This window comes from Odocoileus virginianus, unplaced genomic scaffold, assembly GCF_023699985.2.
Source record: "Odocoileus virginianus isolate 20LAN1187 ecotype Illinois unplaced genomic scaffold, Ovbor_1.2 Unplaced_Contig_21, whole genome shotgun sequence".
Lineage (NCBI taxonomy): Eukaryota > Metazoa > Chordata > Mammalia > Artiodactyla > Cervidae > Odocoileus > Odocoileus virginianus.
The window spans coordinates 43,957-61,568 of record NW_027224338.1 but is presented as its reverse complement, the minus strand read 5'-3'; the positions used below and the strand labels follow the sequence as shown (position 1 = coordinate 61,568).

The window sequence follows — 17,612 nt, the reverse complement described above, 5'->3', positions numbered from 1 at the left end:
ATCAGGGAAGATGAGAATCAAAAAATGCCCCTTAGGTTTAGGAACATGAATGTCCTGCCAACCTTCTCAAAAGATTTCAGTGGATGGTAAGGATGGGATACAGATTGAGATAAATTGAGATGTGCCTGCTTAGTCGCTCAGTCATGTCTGACTCTTTGTGATTCCCATGGACTATAGCCCTCCAGTCTCCTCTGTCCATGGGATTCTCCAGGCAAGAATACTGGAGTGGGGTTGCCATTCCCTTCTCCAGGGGATCTTCTTGACCCAGGGACTGAACCCAGGTCTCCTGCATTGGCAGGTGGATTCTTTACCATATAAACCACCAGAGCAGCCCAAATTGAGAAGTGAGTGGGAAGTAAAAAAAAAAAAAAATGGAGGCAGTGAGAACAGACAACTCTTGGGAGAAGTTTAACAATGAGGAGGGAAAAGATAAAATAGCTGAAAGGGGAGTGGAGGGGTCAAATAAAATTGTTCTAAAGATGGGAAAGGCTTGAGCATGTATAGGAGATGATGGAATGGAGGAAATAAAGGAGGAGTGAATGAAGAAAGAGGAGGGGGAATAGTGGGCAGGATTCAGAAGAGATTGGGATCTAGGTCTCAGTTGATGATGATGGTGGTGGTGGTGGTGGTGTATGTTTGTGTATTGGCTGAATAGGAATAAAAGAAGTTTTGAGGAGGGTGGAGAAAGTGTGAAATTGTCATTTCAGAGAGTGGGAGAGCAGACCAGAGAAACAACACAGTCTTGCAGGCATTGTTGATGTCATCTACACCCCTTGTTTCTACCATTTCTATGTTGCTGGTTCCCAGATCTATATCTCCAGTCCATGCATGTCCTCTAACCTCCTTCTGTCCTTGTGTTAGTCACTCAGTCTTGTCTGACTCTTTGTGACCCCATGGACTATAACCCATGAGGCTCCTCAGTCCATAGGATTTTCCAGGCAAGAATACTGCAGTGGGTAGCCATTCCCTTCTCCAGGGGCTCTTCCCAACCCAGGGATCAAACTGGGGTCTCCTGAACTGCAGGCAAATTCTTTACCATCTGAGCCACCAAGGAAGTCACTTCTAACCTCCAGATCCACGCATCTAATTGACCACTGGATAACTTCCACTTGTGTATCGCACAGGCATGTTACTCACTGCATCCAAAATCACACTCATGATCTCTCCCAAACTGGGTTCTCTTTTAGGGTTCCTTATCCATCATCCTTTTCATACTGTTCATGGGGTTCTCTAAGGCAAGAATACTGAAGTTGTTTGCCATTCCCTTCTCCAATGGACCATGTTTTGCCAGAACCACCTTACCTGCCTCCTGAGAAATCTGTATGCAGGTCAAGGAGCAACAGTTAGAACCAGACATGGAACAATGGACTGGTTCAAAATTGGGAAAGGAGTATGTCAAGGCTGTATATTGTCACCCTGCTTATTTAATGTATATGCAGAGTATATCATGTGAAATGCCAGGCTGGATGAAGCACAAACTGGAATCAAGATTGTCAGGAGAAATATCAATAACCTCAGATATGCAGATGACACCACACTTATGGCAGAAAGCAAAGAGGAACTAAAGAGCCTCTTGATGAAAGTGAAAGAGGAGAGTGAAAAAGCTGGCTTAAAACTCAACATTAAAAAAACTAAGATCATGGCATCTGGTCCCATCACTTCATGGCAAACAGATGGGGAAACAGTGGAAACAATGACAGACTTTATTTTCTTGGGCTCCAAAATCACTGCAGATGGTGATTGCAGCCATGAAATTAAAAGATGCTTGCTCCTTGGAAGAAAAGCTATGACCAACCTAGACAGTATATTAAAAAGCAGAGACATTATTTTGCTGACAAAGGTCTGTCTAGTCAAAGCTATGATTTTTCCAGTAGTCATGTATGGATGTGAGAGTTGGACCATAAAGAAAGCTGAGTGCCAAAGAATTGATGCTTTTGAACTGTGGTGTTGGAGAAGACTCTTGAGAGTCCCCTGGACTGCAAGGAGATCAAACCAGTCAATCCTAAAGGAAATCAGCCCTGAATATTCATTGGAAGGACTGATGCTGAAGCTGAAGCTCCAATACTTTGGTCACCTGATGCGAAGAACTGACTCATTGGAAAAGACCCTGATGCTGGGAAAGATTGAGGGGATGAAAAAAGGGGACAACAGAGGATAAGATGGTTGGATGGCATCACTGACTCGATGGACATGAGTTTAAGCAAGCTCTGGGAGTTGGTGATGGGCAAGGAGGCACTCCATGGGGTCGCAAAGAGTCGGACACAACTGAGGGACTGAACTGAACTGACTGATCCATCATCCATCTTGTCATGCAAGACAGAATCCTAGGAGTCATCTGTGTTTTGCTCATTCAATCAGTCATCAAATGCTATTGATCCAGTTTCCTTAGTGTTAGTCACTCAGTCGTATGTTACTCTTTAGGACCCCATGGACTGTAGCCTGTCAGGTTCCTCTGTCCATGGATTCTCCAGGCAAGAATACTGGAATGGATTACCATTCCCTTCTCCAGGGAATCTTCCCAACCCAGGGACTGAACCCGGGTCTCCTGCATTGCAGGCAGACTCTTTACTGTCTGAGCTACAAGGGAAGCCCCTATTGATCCAATTTCCTTAGCCTACCTTCAGTCTTCCAACCCCCTATTTACCACTCTAGTTCAGGCCAGTATGACCTTGTATCAGACTGTTGCCAAACCCTCCTTCCTCCCTCCCCCCTCCCTTTTATCTTCAGTAAACAGAGTGATCCTTTTCAAAAGCGTGTATCTTGTCACAGTTCTGTTTAAAACCCTTCAAGAGCATTCCACTGTCCCCAGGCTAAAGAACAGAACTTGTAACTCCCTCTTTCCTTCCATCCTGACCTCTGCCTTCTATCACACCATTTGTATTCTCAGTCCCCTTGTCTTTCTCCTTTTTTTAAATAGCACTTATCACCTTTTTACTTATTATGACTGTTTATTCTATCTCTTCCCTCCTGGAGACCCCCTTCATGAGAATTTGCATCTCTTTTTTGTGCACAGTTATTATCTGTTATGGGCTGAACTGTGTCCTCCCTAAACTCCAAACACTGAAAGCTAACCCCCAGTACCACAGACCATAGCTGTTTGGAGGGAGGACTTTTAAAGAGGTCATTAAGGAAAAATAAAGTCAGGTGGGTGGACCCTAATCCAGTATGACTAGTTCCCTCAAAGAAGAGGAAACTAGGACACAGGCACATATAGAGGGCAGATGATGTGAAGATACAGGGAGAAGACCACCATCTAAAAGCCAAGGAGTGAGGTCTCAGAAGAAACCAACACTGATGATGCCCTGACTTCTAGCTTCCAGCCCCTAGAACTGTGAGAAAACAGATTTCTATTGTTTAAGCCTCTCCCCCTCCCCAAGCTGTGGTACTTTGCTATCACAGCCCTAGTGAATTTAAATAAGTCCAACCACCTATAACAACTCCTGACATGTAATAAGTGAAAGTAAAGTGAAAGTGAAGTCGCTCAGTCGTGTCCGACTCTTTGCGACCCCATGAACTGTAGCCCACCAGACTCCTCCGTCCATGGGATTTTCCAGGCAAGAATACTGGAGTGGGTTGCTATTTCCTTCTCCAGGAGATCTTCCCTACCCAGGGATTGAACCTGGGTCTCCTGCGTTGTAGGCAGACGCTTTACCGTCTGAGCCACCAGGGATGTCCCTGACATGTGATAAGAACTCAGCAAATATTTGCTGAAAGAATAGATGAATGTGAGGCCCCATGTGATCTGGCCTCTGCTGCCCTCTCTGACCTCATCTCCTGCCCCTTTCCCCTTGGATCTCTCCTTCCAAACAGGACTCAACTCCTTCCAAACAGGACTTTTCTGAACTCCTCAGCATGCCATACCCTTCCGCCTCAAACTTTGCACTGTTCTCTCTCCCTGGAGTTCTCACTTCCCCAGCCCACCACTGCTCCCCCCAGGTCAGCACTGCAACGTCACACTATTCATTCTTCTGGTCTCAAATTCAGTTTTTAAAACCATTTTTCAAATACATTAACTGAACTAGAATGGGCATACAACAAATTACACATATTTAAACTGTGCAATTTGATAAGTTTTAACATATGTATATACCCATGAAATCATCACAATCAAGATATATATATATATATATATATATATATATATATATATAGATGTATAGATATATAGATACATGCATGCATGCATACTCAGTTGCTCAGTCATGTCCAACCCTATGGACTGTAGCCTACCAGGCTCCCTCATCCATGGAATTCTCCAGGCAAGAATACTGAAGTGGGCTGCTGTTTCCTTCTCCAGGGGATCCTCCTGACCCAGAGATCAAACCCACGTCTCCTGTGTTCCTGGATTGGCAGGTGGATTCTTTACCACTAGTGCCACCTGGGAAGCCCCATATAGGTATATGGATAGATATATATAGATATATATCATGCATTATACCCCCAAAAGTTTTCCCATAGCCCTGTTTATTCCCTGGCTCCCCACCTTATTCTCCTCTCAAGTCAACCACTGATCTTCTTTTAGTCATTGGGAAATGCATTTTTGCACTTTATTGAGCTATGATTGAAATACAAAAAACTGTACACATTTAATGTCCAGAGTTTGTACGTTTAGTTTTATATAAGTGGAATCTTATACTATGGCCTTTTTTTTAAAACTTTTAATTTATTTATTTATTTTTTTCCCATTTATTTTCATTAGTTGGAGGCTAATTACTTTACAATATTGCAGTGGTTTTTGTCATACATTGAAATGAATTAGCCATGGATTTACATGTATTCCCCATCCCGGTCCCCTCTCCCACCTCCCTCTCCACCCGATCCCTCTGGGTCTTCCCAGTGCACCAGGCCCGAGCACTTGTCTCATGCACCCAACCTGGGCTGGTGATCTGTTTCACCCTAGATAATATACATGTTTCGATGCTGTTCTCTTGAAACATCCCACCCTCGCCTTCTCCCAGAGTCCACAAGTCTTTCTATACATCTGAGTCTCTTTTTCTGTTTTGCATATAGGGTTATCGTTACCATCTTTCTAAATTCCATATATATGTGTTAGTATACTGTAATGGTCTTTATCTTTCTGGCTTACTTCACTCTGTATAATGGGCTCCAGTTTCATCCATCTCATTAGAACTGATTCAAATCAATTCTTTTTAATGGCTGAGTAATATTCCATGGTGTATATGTACCACAGCTTCCTCATCCATTCGTCTGCTGATGGGCATCTAGGTTGCTTCCATGTCCTGGCTATTATAAACAGTGCTGTGATGAATATTGGGGTGCACGTGTCTCTTTCATATCTGGTTTCCTCGGTGTGTATGCCTAGAAGTGGTATTGCTGGGTCATATGGCAGTTCTATTTCCAACTTTTTAAGAAATCTCCACACTGTTTTCCATAGTGGCTATACTAATTTGCATTCCTACCAACAGTGTAAGAGGGTTCCCTTTTCTCCACACCCTCTCCAGCATTTATTGCTTGTAGACTTTTGGATAGCAGCCATCCTGACTGGCGTATAATGGTACCTCATTGTGGTTTTGATTTGCATTTCTCTGATAATGAGTGATGTTGAGCATCTTTTCATGTATTTTTTTGCCATCTGTATGTCTTCCTTGGAGAAATGTCTGTTGAGTTCTTTGGCCCATTTTTTGATTGGGTCATTTATTTTTCTGGAGTTGAGCTGGAGGAGTTGCTTGTATATTTTTGAGATTAATCCTTTGTCTGTTGCTTCGTTTGCTATTATTTTCTCCCAATCTGAGGGCTGTCTTTTCACCTTGCTTATAGTTTCCTTTGTTGTGCAAAAGCTTTTAAGTTTCATTAGGTCCCATTTGTTTATTTTTGCTTTTATTTCTGAAATTCTGGGGTGTGGGTCATAGAGGATCCTGCTGTGATTTATGTCAGAGAGTGTTTTGCCTATGTTCTCCTCTAGGAGTTTCATAGTTTCTGGTCTTACATTTAGCTCTTTAATCCATTTTGAGTTTATTTTTGTGTATGGTGTTAGAAAGTGTTCTAGTTTCATTCTTTTACAAGTGGTTGACCAGTTTTCCCAGCACCACTTGTTAAAGAGGTTGTCTTTTTTCCATTGTATATCCTTGCCTCCTTTGTCGAAGATAAGGTGACCATAGGTTCGTGGATTTATCTCTGGGCTTTCTATTCTGTTCCATTGATCTATATTTCTGTTTTTGTTCCAGTACCATACTGTCTTGATGACTGTAGCTTTGTAGTATAGTCTGAAGTCAGGCAGGTTGATTCCTCCAGTTCCATTCTTCTTTCTCAAGATTGCTTTGGCTATTCGAGGTCTTTTGTATTTCCATATAAATTGTGAAATTATTTGTTCTAGTTCTGTGAAAAATACCATTGGTAGTTTGATAGGGATTGCATTGAATCTATAGATTGCTTTGGGTAGTATAGCCATTTTGACAATATTGATTCTTCAAATCCATTAACACGGTATATTTCTCCATCTGTTTGTGTCCTCTTTGATTTCTTTCATCAGTGTTTTATAGTTTTCTATGTATAGGTCTTTTGTTTCTTTAGGTAGATATACTCCTAAGTATTTTATTCTTTTTGTTGCAATGGTGAATGGTATTGTTTCCTTAATTTCTCTTTCTGTTTTCTCATTGTTAGTGTATAGGAATGCAAGAGATTTCTGTGTGTTAATTTTATATCCTGCAACTTGACTGTATTCATTGATTAGCTCTAGTAATTTTCTGGTAGAGTCTTTAGGGTTTTCTATGTAGAGGATCATGTCATCTGCAAACAGAGAGAGTTTCACTTCTTCTTTTCCTGTCTGGATTCCTTTTACTTCTTTTTCTGCCCTGATTGCTGTGGCCAACACTTCCAAAACTATGTTGAATAGTAGTGGTGAGAGTGGGCACCCTTGTCTTGTTCCTGATTTCAGGGGAAATGCTTTCAATTTTTCACCATTGAGGGTGATGCTTGCTGTGGGTTTGTCATATATAGCTTTTATTATGTTGAGGTATGTTCCTTCTATTCCTGCTTTCTGGAGAGTTTTAATCATAAATGGATGTTGAATTTTGTCAAAGGCTTTTTCTGCATCTATTGAGATAATCATATGGTTTTTATCTTTCAATTTGTTAATATGGTGTATTACATTGATTGATTTGTGGATATTAAAGAATCCTTGCATTCCTGGGATAAAGCCCACTTGGTCATGGTGTATGATTTTTTTTAATATGTTGTTGGATTCTGTTTGCTAGAATTTTGTTAAGGATTTTTGCATCTATGTTCATCAGTGATATTGGCCTGTAGTTTTCTTTTTTTGTGGCATCTTTGTCTGGTTTTGGAATTAGGGTGATGGTGGCCTCATAGAATGAGTTTGGAAGTTTACCTTCTTCTGCAATTTTCTGGAAGAGTTTGTGTAAGATAGGTGTTAGCTCTTCTCTAAATTTTTGGTAGAATTCAGCTGTGAAGCCATCTGGTCCTGGGCTTTTGTTTGCTGGAAGATTTCTGATTACAGTTTCGATTTCCTTGCTTGTGATGGGTTTGTTAAGATCTTCTATTTCTTCCTGGTTCAGTTTTGGAAAGTTATACTTTTCTAAGAACTTGTCCATTTCTTCCAAGTTGTCCATTTTATTGGCATAGAGCTGCTGGTAGTAGTCTCTTATGATCCTTTGTATTTCAGTGTTGTCTTTTGTGATCTCTCCATTTTCATTTCTAATTTTGTTAATTTGGTTCTTCTCCTTTTGTTTCTTAATGAGTCTTGCTAATGGTTTGTCAATTTTGTTTATTTTTTCAAAAAACCAGCTTTTAGCTTTGTTGATTTTTGCTATGGTCTCTTTAGTTTCTTTTGAATTTATTTCTGCCCTAATTTTTAAGATTTCTTTCCTTCTACTAACCCTGGGGTTCTTCATTTCTTCCTTCTCTAGTTGCTTTAGGTATAGAGTTAGGTTATTTATTTGACTTTTTTCTTGTTTCTTGAGGTAGGCCTGTAATGCTATGAATCTTCCCCTTAGCACTGCTTTTACAGTGTCCCATAGGTTTGGGTTGTTGTGTTTTCATTTTCATTCATTTCTATGCATATTTTGATTTCTTTTTTGATTTCTTCTATGATTTGTTGGTTATTCAGAAGCGTGTTGTTTAGCCTCCATATATTTGAATTTTTAATAATTTTTTCCTTGTAATTGAGATCTAATCTTACTGCACTGTGGTCAGAAAAGATGTGCTATGTCCTTTTTATTTGAGTCTGGCTTTTGTTTAACTCAGCATAATTTTGATATTCATCTGCATTGTTATGTGTATCAGTAATCCATTCCCTTTTATTACTGAGTAGCATTCCGTTGTACGTATCACAGTTTGTTTCTCTGTTCAGCAGCTGATGGACATTTGTGCTGTATATAGTTTGCAACTATTACAAATAAAGCTTCTCTGAGCATTTGTATACAGTCAGCTTTATTCCTATTATTTTCTTAGGGAAGTATTTTCCATCTTCCAAAATAAGTTAGGTCCTCCTGCTCTCTCGTCTATTCATTTCTTTCTGTGTAAGTGTGTATTTGCTTAGGAGGAATGTTCTGTTAGTTTGGAAAAATGATTTTGATAAATTGCTCAGGAGAGAGAGCGAGATCCACAGAGAGACAAGAAGAATTAGCTTTTCTCTCGAGTGGAATGGGGATAAGGAGGGTGGAGAGAGCAAAATCTTTGGATGCGTCTGTTATAATTTGATGCATACATACTTTTGTTGCAACTTCAAGTGTATTAGGCTTTGTTTGAGATATTGGTAAGAAACAATAAGGTCAATTTTAAATTGATACACATTACTTTAGTTAAGAAAGGGTCTAGTGCTGTGATTTCTGCTTATTATGGTGTCCTAGAATTAACACAATTTCCTGTATCCTCTGTTCAAATATCCACTAGCTAAGACTTCTGCTCATCTCATTATCCCTGCATTCTTTCCCCGAAAACAAAGAAACTCCATCCCCTTTTCCTATTACAGCCTGCTCCTCTCAAAACTCTCTCTCCTCTTCCATGACTGGCTGCTGGATCTGACCCAGCAATTCAGGACCTAGCAGCCCAGTGGAGGTGAGAGACCCACCCAGCAGCCTGACTCAAGTTCCAGGCATACAGAGCCCTGTTTCCAATCCTGCTGGTCCTAAAAATATCCCAACCATTGGCAGGTGGCTAGGCTATTTTCAACCTTGGGGGCCTCAGGAATCAAAGGATTTTTGCCAGGCCAGGAAGCAAAAGAGCATGTTCTTATTGGTGGGCTTCAGATAAAAACAGCTGTCTATGGCACTAGTTCAACTTATTCTCAAATGTCTAACTGGCATTGCCAGTTGTTTCGCTTTTTAACTCAATCATATTTTCCATTTCCACTCTAAAACATGAACCCAGGACAGCACATGCAGATATTGGGAGGATAGGGTGGGAGGCCAGAGAAATGTTTCTTCCTTCAACTTGCCCAACTCTATGTTATTTTTGAGTTACAGAGGAACTCTGAAATAAGTTACAGAAGAGCTCTAAAGTTTCTCTACAGTTTCAGCCTTAAACATCACACACATCTAGAAAGTGGGTCATGGTGTCTGCTTCTTCTGCTGGCAAAATTAAAGTACTATTATTATCCCCATTTTATAGAGAAGGAAACCCAAGGAATAGAGAGGTTAAATAACTTGCAAACTAGAAACTGGCAAAGCCAGAGCCAGGAAAGAAACTCAGATTTTTTGGACTCCAAAGCTTATGCTCTTAATCGCTAGTGTTTCCAAAGATGTGGTCCTGAGATGCCTCCCAGAATTGTATTAAGTGGATGACCACTTTATAACCAAGTCCTGTCATGCAATTTCAGCATCGGAATTTGCATTTCATTTACAATCACAATAGTACAGAGTCATCTTTTACATCTTTTGGATCCAAGAGAAAAGAACAGAGGTGGACCTAATGCATAAATGATGTATTTGTTCCAAACAAAGGCAGATATCATAGTTACTTCAGAGGAAGTGTTTTAATAATGCACATACCAGTATTCACATTGAGGAAAGTGATTTAGTTTCAGAAAAGCAGCATCATCCATCATATTAAATTAATGTTTATGATTTGAATTTTATTGATTTTGTAGTTTTGTTTGCATTTAATATGCAAAATCATTCCAGTTTTATCATAGTTTAACTACTATAAGTTTATGTCTCATTTTATGCTACCATCTATTGGGTTGGCCAAAAAGATCATTTGGGCTTTTTCCATAACAGTTTACAAAAACCCAAACTTTTTGGCCAACATTCAAGTAATATAATAAAGGATCAACATTGAGGTTCTGAAGGAATTTTTTTCCAACAGAAAGTCTTCACACATTGCTCATATTTGACAAAGTGCTGAATAGGCAGTTGAAGACTGTAAAGAGCTGCATGACCATCCTGGGATTCCTGTTATTGGAATTTTGTTTTTGTTGCTGTTATTACCTTTGAGACAGCTCAAAGGTTCAAGGTGACACTGGCCTCCCTTTAACCACTTGTGCATGTATGCAACAAAGCTGTGTGTCTTTGGCATTCCTTGACTATTCAGTCTAGCTACTATATCTTAGTCATTTGTGTTTTATGCCATTGTTAGTAGATTGTTTATATTATTTTCTTGGTTGTTTCCCCAAACAAAAATGATGCAGTGACAGGACTAGAGGCAAGAAAAGAGAAAAAGAAAGGAAGAGCTCCTGTTTTCATTCACTTCCTCTAAGTTGCCTGTTACTTCCTTTCTCTCTACTTCTATTTTCTTACAAACCTGGAAGTAGTTATGAAATTGAGCCACAAGTGGTGCAGAATTATTTTCTACCGCAGCATGTGGTGCAGAATGATTCTCTACTCCCTACCTTCCTCAAAAAGAAAAAGACAGAAGCAAATCAAAGTTCTTTAAGGAAGAACTGGAAAGCCCCATTCCATCCCAAAAGTAAAGGGAAATAAATGTTTGGGGTGATGCAGACTGTGACTCCAATTCTGGCTTTGCAATTTATAAGCTATGTGATCTGGAGTCAGTAAAAACCTCACTGAGCCTCAGTTTTTTTTATACCTAAGATGGGAAGAAGATAATATTTCCAACTCCATAGAGTTGTCATAAAGATGAAAGTAAATGATGTAATGTATGAATATCATCTAGAGAGTGTTTCTAGATCTCTTCAAATCTCCCCAGCAGCACTGCACAAACCTTTTATGAACTTAAATTCCCTCTAACCTACAGAGCTGATTTTATTCTCTGTCCTCATTCTTTCAGGGGAGACACATGGAAAAATGTTTAAGATATAATGTTAAGCCAAAAAAAAAAAAAAAAACTGAGGGGAAATAAAGGTACAAAGTGCATGTACACAAGGCCTGCAACCAGTGCTGGGACTTTGTTGCAAACTCAGTCCCTAGATCAGTGAGTGACTGCTACACGGTATGGCCTAATAAATACCTGTGGAATGAATGGATGAACTGTGGAAAAATCTGGAAGCAGGTGAACAAGGACTGAAAGAAGCATCTGGGAATGAAAAATATTGAGGTTGGATTAAACCAGAGATTTTCTCCCTCCCTCCTTTCCTCCCTTCTCCCTCTCTTCCTTCTTTCCTTTTTTCTTTCCTTCTTCCTTCCTTCTCCCTCTTTCTTTCTTAGCCTGCCAGGCTCCTCTGTCCATGAGATTTCCCAGGCAAGAATACTGGAGTGGGTTGCCACTTCTTCCTCCAGGGGATATTTCAGTAAGGCACACCAAAGGAGCCACGAATGTATTATTAAATTATAATCCAGTGCTAAGCAGGCTTTACTGGGAATGTTCCTTGGTCATTTAATTGTGCTCTAAGGAGGAAATATGCAGAACATTTCAAAGCATTCATGCTTGTCAAATAAACATAAAAGAAAGGGACCATTTGGCAGTGGGTGAAATGTCATGCAGGCTTCAACATGTGAACTGAAAGGAGCTACTATAGAGAGCATGACAAGTGAATTTATTAAAATTTGTTCTTAAAATAAGTTACTTTACTTTGAGTGTGTGGACAATGGACCTTGTTTCATGCTTTTGTATTTAGACTTTTAAAGTTTTGGATATACCTTGAAAGAGTTTAACCTTCTCATTTTACAGATAAGAAAACTCAACCCCATTTGGGGATGTGATTTGCTAAGGTCACATTTGTATTTCTATCCCTCAGCATCCTCATGCCAATCATCCCCTATGCTTGCAGAACACTTCAGAATTTTCAATGTGTTTTGATACACTTCTGGTGTTTCAGGCTCTCCATGAGGCAGTGGGGGATAATCTTGGGCACAACCTCATTCAAGGGTATTGTAGGAATTCAGTGAGCTAACTTGGCCTTCAGTAAATTTTAGTTATATTAATATCTTTATTGGGATAAATTCTATCTCGTGGAGTCTTGTCTGCAACCCTGGAAGGCGGGCAGCAGAGACCACCATTTCACTTGTGAGCTTATGGAAAGGCAGAGGGGTTAAGTGGCTCATCTGGCTTGTAAGTAGCAGAGTCACATCTGGTGGCACATTCTGCCACCCAATACACCAGTCAACCCCTTGAAGATCCTTTCCAACTCTAGAAGTCTATAGTTTCTATAGAAAGGAGTCTTGTGGCCAACCTTTTAAAAACTTTTAATGTCTTTTGACTCAGAGAGCAAGAAAGTAGAAAAGGGTAGGGCTTCCAGGAGATAGCACTGAAGGGAGCCAGCTTCCTAGGACTAATAAACCAGTGATGCCCCATCTACTGTGTGTGTATGCTATCTCTCCCTCCCCACTACGTAGAGGAAAATAAAAGAAAGACAAAGAGCTAGCCACTTGCCATTCCATTCAGTGAGCAGATGCCACAGGATGAGTCTGAGACAGAAGGAAATGAGCTATACAGGATATACGCAAAGGCATGGGTAGTGTACTTGAGGATTTTTTAGGGCTTTTCAGGAATAATTTTAAGGGGATTTTGACTTGACATGACTTTATAATGTCACTTCCACATTAGATGTCACACTGCTACTGCTACTAATAGCTGCTACCATTTGCTGAGCAATTATTATATGCCAAAGTCCAAGTGCATTATTTCATTTAATTACCATAACAATCCTATGAAGTAGGTACTTATCCCCATTTTAAATGGGAATTTATAGTAATAGTAATAATAATAACAGTTATAAATTCTTGAATATCTAACAGTTCAAACCGGTCACTTGTCCAAAGTCTTAATAGATCTCAAGCATCAGATCCAGAAGTTGAGCCCACTTCAGTGAGGTTAAGACACCACTTGTCAAATGCAAAAGGCACTGAGAAGTGATTTCTTATTGGGCATCTTTATGTTATCAGTTACTAAGTCTAATTTTTGCCTATAATATGAAGAACAAAAATTTCAAAGAGATCTTCCAAATTTGAGGGATGCTGTTTTTCATAGTGATCTCTGTGCACCAAATCTGGAAACAAGTTATAGACCTGAAGACTGCCTGCAAGAGCCCATCAACACAATGCAAAAGCAAGGATTTTCTGAATAGCTGTGGAAACCATTGAAAATATTTTTCTCTTTTACAACAGACATTAAAGATGAAATCTAGTGCATGCTTCCTCTGTCTCCCTGAGAATCTAATTTAGCTCTTGGGCTGTCTACTTCACATTCATTGTACTTTCTAGTTTTACCTTTATTTACTCAAGAACTTTCTCATGCGTTCACCAACCTGGAAGTTGCCTGAACCTCCTACAACTGGAATGTTATGGAGGTTTTGTCACGTGAAGAAGTGAAAGAAGTCTTAGTTGCTCAGTCCTGTCTGACTCTGTGATCCATGGACTATAGCCCACCAGGCTTCTTTGTCCATGGAATTCTCCAGGCAAGAATACTGGAGTGGGTAGCTATTCCCTTCTCCAGGGGATCTTCCTGACACCTGTAGGTTTGATTAATTATTAGCTCTACTTCTAGCCCCTCTCTCTTCTCTGGAGAATAGAGGGCGGGGCTGAAAATTCTAAGCTTCTAATCATAGCTTGCTCTTTCTGGGGACAAGCCCCCTCCATCCAGGAGCCAGCGAGGAGCCTCCTCTCGCAGAATCCCCCATTAGAACAAAAGATGCTCCTAGTGCTCCTATCACTTAGAAATTTATGAGGATTTTAGGAGCCCTGTGTCAGAGACTGGGGATGAAGACCAAATCAATATTTAGTATTACAGATCACAATGAGGAAGAGACAGAGAGAGGTCTTTACTATCACACAGAACACTCAAAACACTCTGATCACTCTGATACCAGATGCGTGGAGGTTTTCCCCTACCAAGCAATTCTGCAACCCCAGCTGGGTGTCTTACACTTACCTGAATTCTGACACTACCTGAAGAAAATGTCCCTTCACACAGGTTAAGGGCTCAGTCCCACAAGACTCTTGCTACCTGACTTTAGGTGCCAAGCCCAAGTCCAGGTTGTCACTTGTGTTGCCAAAATCTTGGCTCTCTGTGCACCAATGCCAAACAGAAATATGGAGACAGAGTTATGGAGGAGAAAGAAAGAGTGGCTTTATTACTTTGCCAGGCAAAGGGGGAACACAGTAGGCTAGCACCTCAAGAACAGCACCTCTCTCTCTGATGGGTTTTGTTGTTGCTCAGTTGCAAAGTCATGTCCGACTCTTCGTGACCCTATAGACTGCAGCATGCCAGGCTTCTCTGTCCTCCACTATCTCCCGGAGTTTGCTTAAATTCATGTTGGTGATGCTATTTACTTCTCTTTGATGAATAGGGAGAGGTTATATAGTCAGGTGGGCTTCCCAGGTGGCGCCAGAGGTAAAGAACCTGCCTGCAAATGCAGGAGACATGAAGAGACACAGGTTCGATCCCTGGGTCGGGAAGATTTCCGGAGGAGGGCATGGCAACCCACTTCAGTATTGTTGCCTGGAGAATCCCCATGGACAGAGAGCCTGGTGGGCTACAGCCCATGGGGTTGCAAAGAGTCAAGCACAACTAAAGCGACTTAGCATGCACAGGGTCTTATGTGGCTCAGTATCCTAATCTAATGAGCCTCTAAAAGTAAAAGTGAAAGTCACTCAGTCGTGTTCAACTCTTTTCAACCCCGTGGACTGTAGCCCGCCAGGCTCCTCTGTCCATGGGAATTCTCCAGGCAAGAATACTGGAGTGGGTAGCTGTTCCCTCCTCCAGGGGATCTTCCCAACCCAGGGATCAAACCCAGGTCTCCCACATTGCAGGCGGATTCTTTACCAGCTGAGCCACCAGGGAAGCCCAAGAATACTGGAGTGGGTAGCCTATCCCTTCTCCAGTGGGTCTTCCTGATCCAGGAATCGAACTGGGGTCTCCTGCTATTGCAGGCAGATTCTTTACCAACTGAGCTATGAGGACTCTGGGACCTTTAATCTTGCTTCAGGTGGTTTTGTGACTGCTCTTCTCTTGATTAACAACTGTTCTGCCCTTTGGAACTCAGAGACGGTTATGGAAGCCAGAGTCTTGTTTACAAGAAATGGGGGACAAAAAGGCTTCCATGCCTGCAGGCCCTATAAGGCCCTGTTCAGCATCACTTGTGATTCTAACCAGTTGGCTATAAATGTATAAATCTGTTTCCCACTTTTCTGATTGCATCTTCTGGGAAGGTGACACATTTCATCTCCATGGGTGTAGAAACTCCTGCACTCAGGACCCTCTCAGACTTTACCCTGTGTCTCTGTTCACCAGGCTGTTCATCTGCATCCTTTATCATATCCTTTTATAAATTGGCAAACATAAGTCAGTGTTGCTGTGAGTTCCTTGAGCTACTTGAGTATATTAATCAAACCTGAGGAGAGAGCTCTGAGAAACTCAGATTTATAGCCCATCTGTCAGAAGTCCAATGGAAAGTCTTGTGGGACTGAGCCCTTAACCAATGGGACTTGATGCTCTCTCCAGGTAGACAGTGCCAGAATTCAGTTAAAGTATAGGACACCCAGCTGGTGTCACAGAGAATTGCTCGGCAGGGAAAAACCAGCCACACACCTGGTATCAGAGTGATCAGAGTGTTTTGAGTGTTCTATGTCATAGTCAAGAAAGACACAAGAGGAGAACTGTAGATTTTTTCAAATTCATTTTCTCCCTCTCCCTCTCCCTCTCTCTGTTTCCATGGAGAATGCTGACTAATACAGCCACCAAAGTCCAATAACAATAACAGATACAAGTGAAAAAGCTTCAGCTCTAACAGGATTGAGTGGACCCCATCCATTCAGAGCCTCTCTCTCCTTCTGGTTCCAGAGTTTTGATGAAAACCATTTATCTAGGGTCACTTCTTAGCTCTTAAACTCAAGGAATTTTTGTTCTTTTTCCCCTAAAGAAAGGTGTCAATTGAAAAGTAAAAATATTTCAGCATATACTAAATTCAGAGCTAATTACATTATTTACAGAACTATTTACATTATCTGTTATTGCCACAAACTTAATGGCTTCAAACAACACAAAATTAGGGACTTCCCTGGCAGTCCATCCAGTGATTATGACTCCACACTTTCACTGCAGGAGGCACAGGTTCAATCCCTGGTCGAGTAAGTGAGATCCCACATGCCATGTGGCACAACCAAAAAAGAAAAAAATCTCCACAGATTTATTATCTTATAGTTTTGTAGGTCAGAAGTCCAAAATGGATCGCACTGGGCTAAAATCAAGGAGAGCAGGGCTACAATTCCTTCTGGAAGCTCCAGGGGAGAATCTGTTCACTTGCCTTTGCTGCTGCTCCAAGCCACTTACATTCCTTGGTTCATGCATCTCCTTCCGTTTCCAAAGCTAGAAGTGAAGGATCTTCAAATGTCCTTCTGACCCTGACACCTTACTCTCTTGCCTCCCTCTTTCACTTATAAGGACTCCTGTGATTACACTGGGCATGCCTGAATAATCCAGGATAATACCCCCTCATCTTACAGTCAGCTGATTAGCAACCATAATTCCATCTACAACCTTAATTACCCTTTGCCATGTGCCAAAACATATCCACAGGTTCTGGAAATTAGGACATGGACACCCTTGAGGGCACATTATTTTCATTAGCACACTATTCCTTAATTGTAGCCACAGAGAACAGTTTTTTTTTTCCCAGAAACACTTATGTATATGCAAGTGTTCATTCCTGTGTCATCCTCTCAACTTGTGTATATAGATGCTTTTAAAAATAATGTTGTTCTGTAACTTTTTCTTCAATTAAAAATATACTTTGATCTTTTAAAATATCATCCCCTATAGGGTCACCTAGTTTTTGGTCCACTTAAACAAGAGGAAAATTATTACTGTTAACCATAAAGGGCATTGGTTACTGTAAAAATATCCATCAGAGATGGGTCCCAACTTCTGTAATATTCCACAGGCCATCAAAGTCTCATCCAATGATGCAAAGATCAGAGTCACTCTGCAAAGTGCAGCAAAAGAAGACAAATCAAATACCAGTACTGATGATAACGTGGCATGTCTGATTCCAGTGACTATAAAAATTTATTCACTTCAACAAATTTTCCTTTAAAATTAAAAAGAAAATATGTACATTATTAAAATAACTTAGAGTATAAAAGGATGTACAGTGAAAACTAGGTCTCCTTATTAACCAAGGGCCTACAAAACCACTACTCTTAACTGTATCCTGTGTGGCCTTCTAGAAAACTTTTATGCATATGTAAGCACAAATATATAGATATGTATCTTTTTGAGGGCAGGATTTCAGAGTATACTAC

The 17,612-nt window shown here is 40.6% G+C and overlaps 1 non-coding gene across 1 annotated transcript; it reads right to left on the bottom strand.

Moving 5' to 3' along the window:
- Nucleotides 1-3,598: 3,598 nt before the first annotated feature.
- TRNAC-ACA (transfer RNA cysteine (anticodon ACA)) lies at nucleotides 3,599-3,670 on the bottom strand. Its single transcript has one exon. It is a non-coding gene; the product is annotated as a tRNA-Cys (tRNA).
- Nucleotides 3,671-17,612: the final 13,942 nt, after the last annotated feature.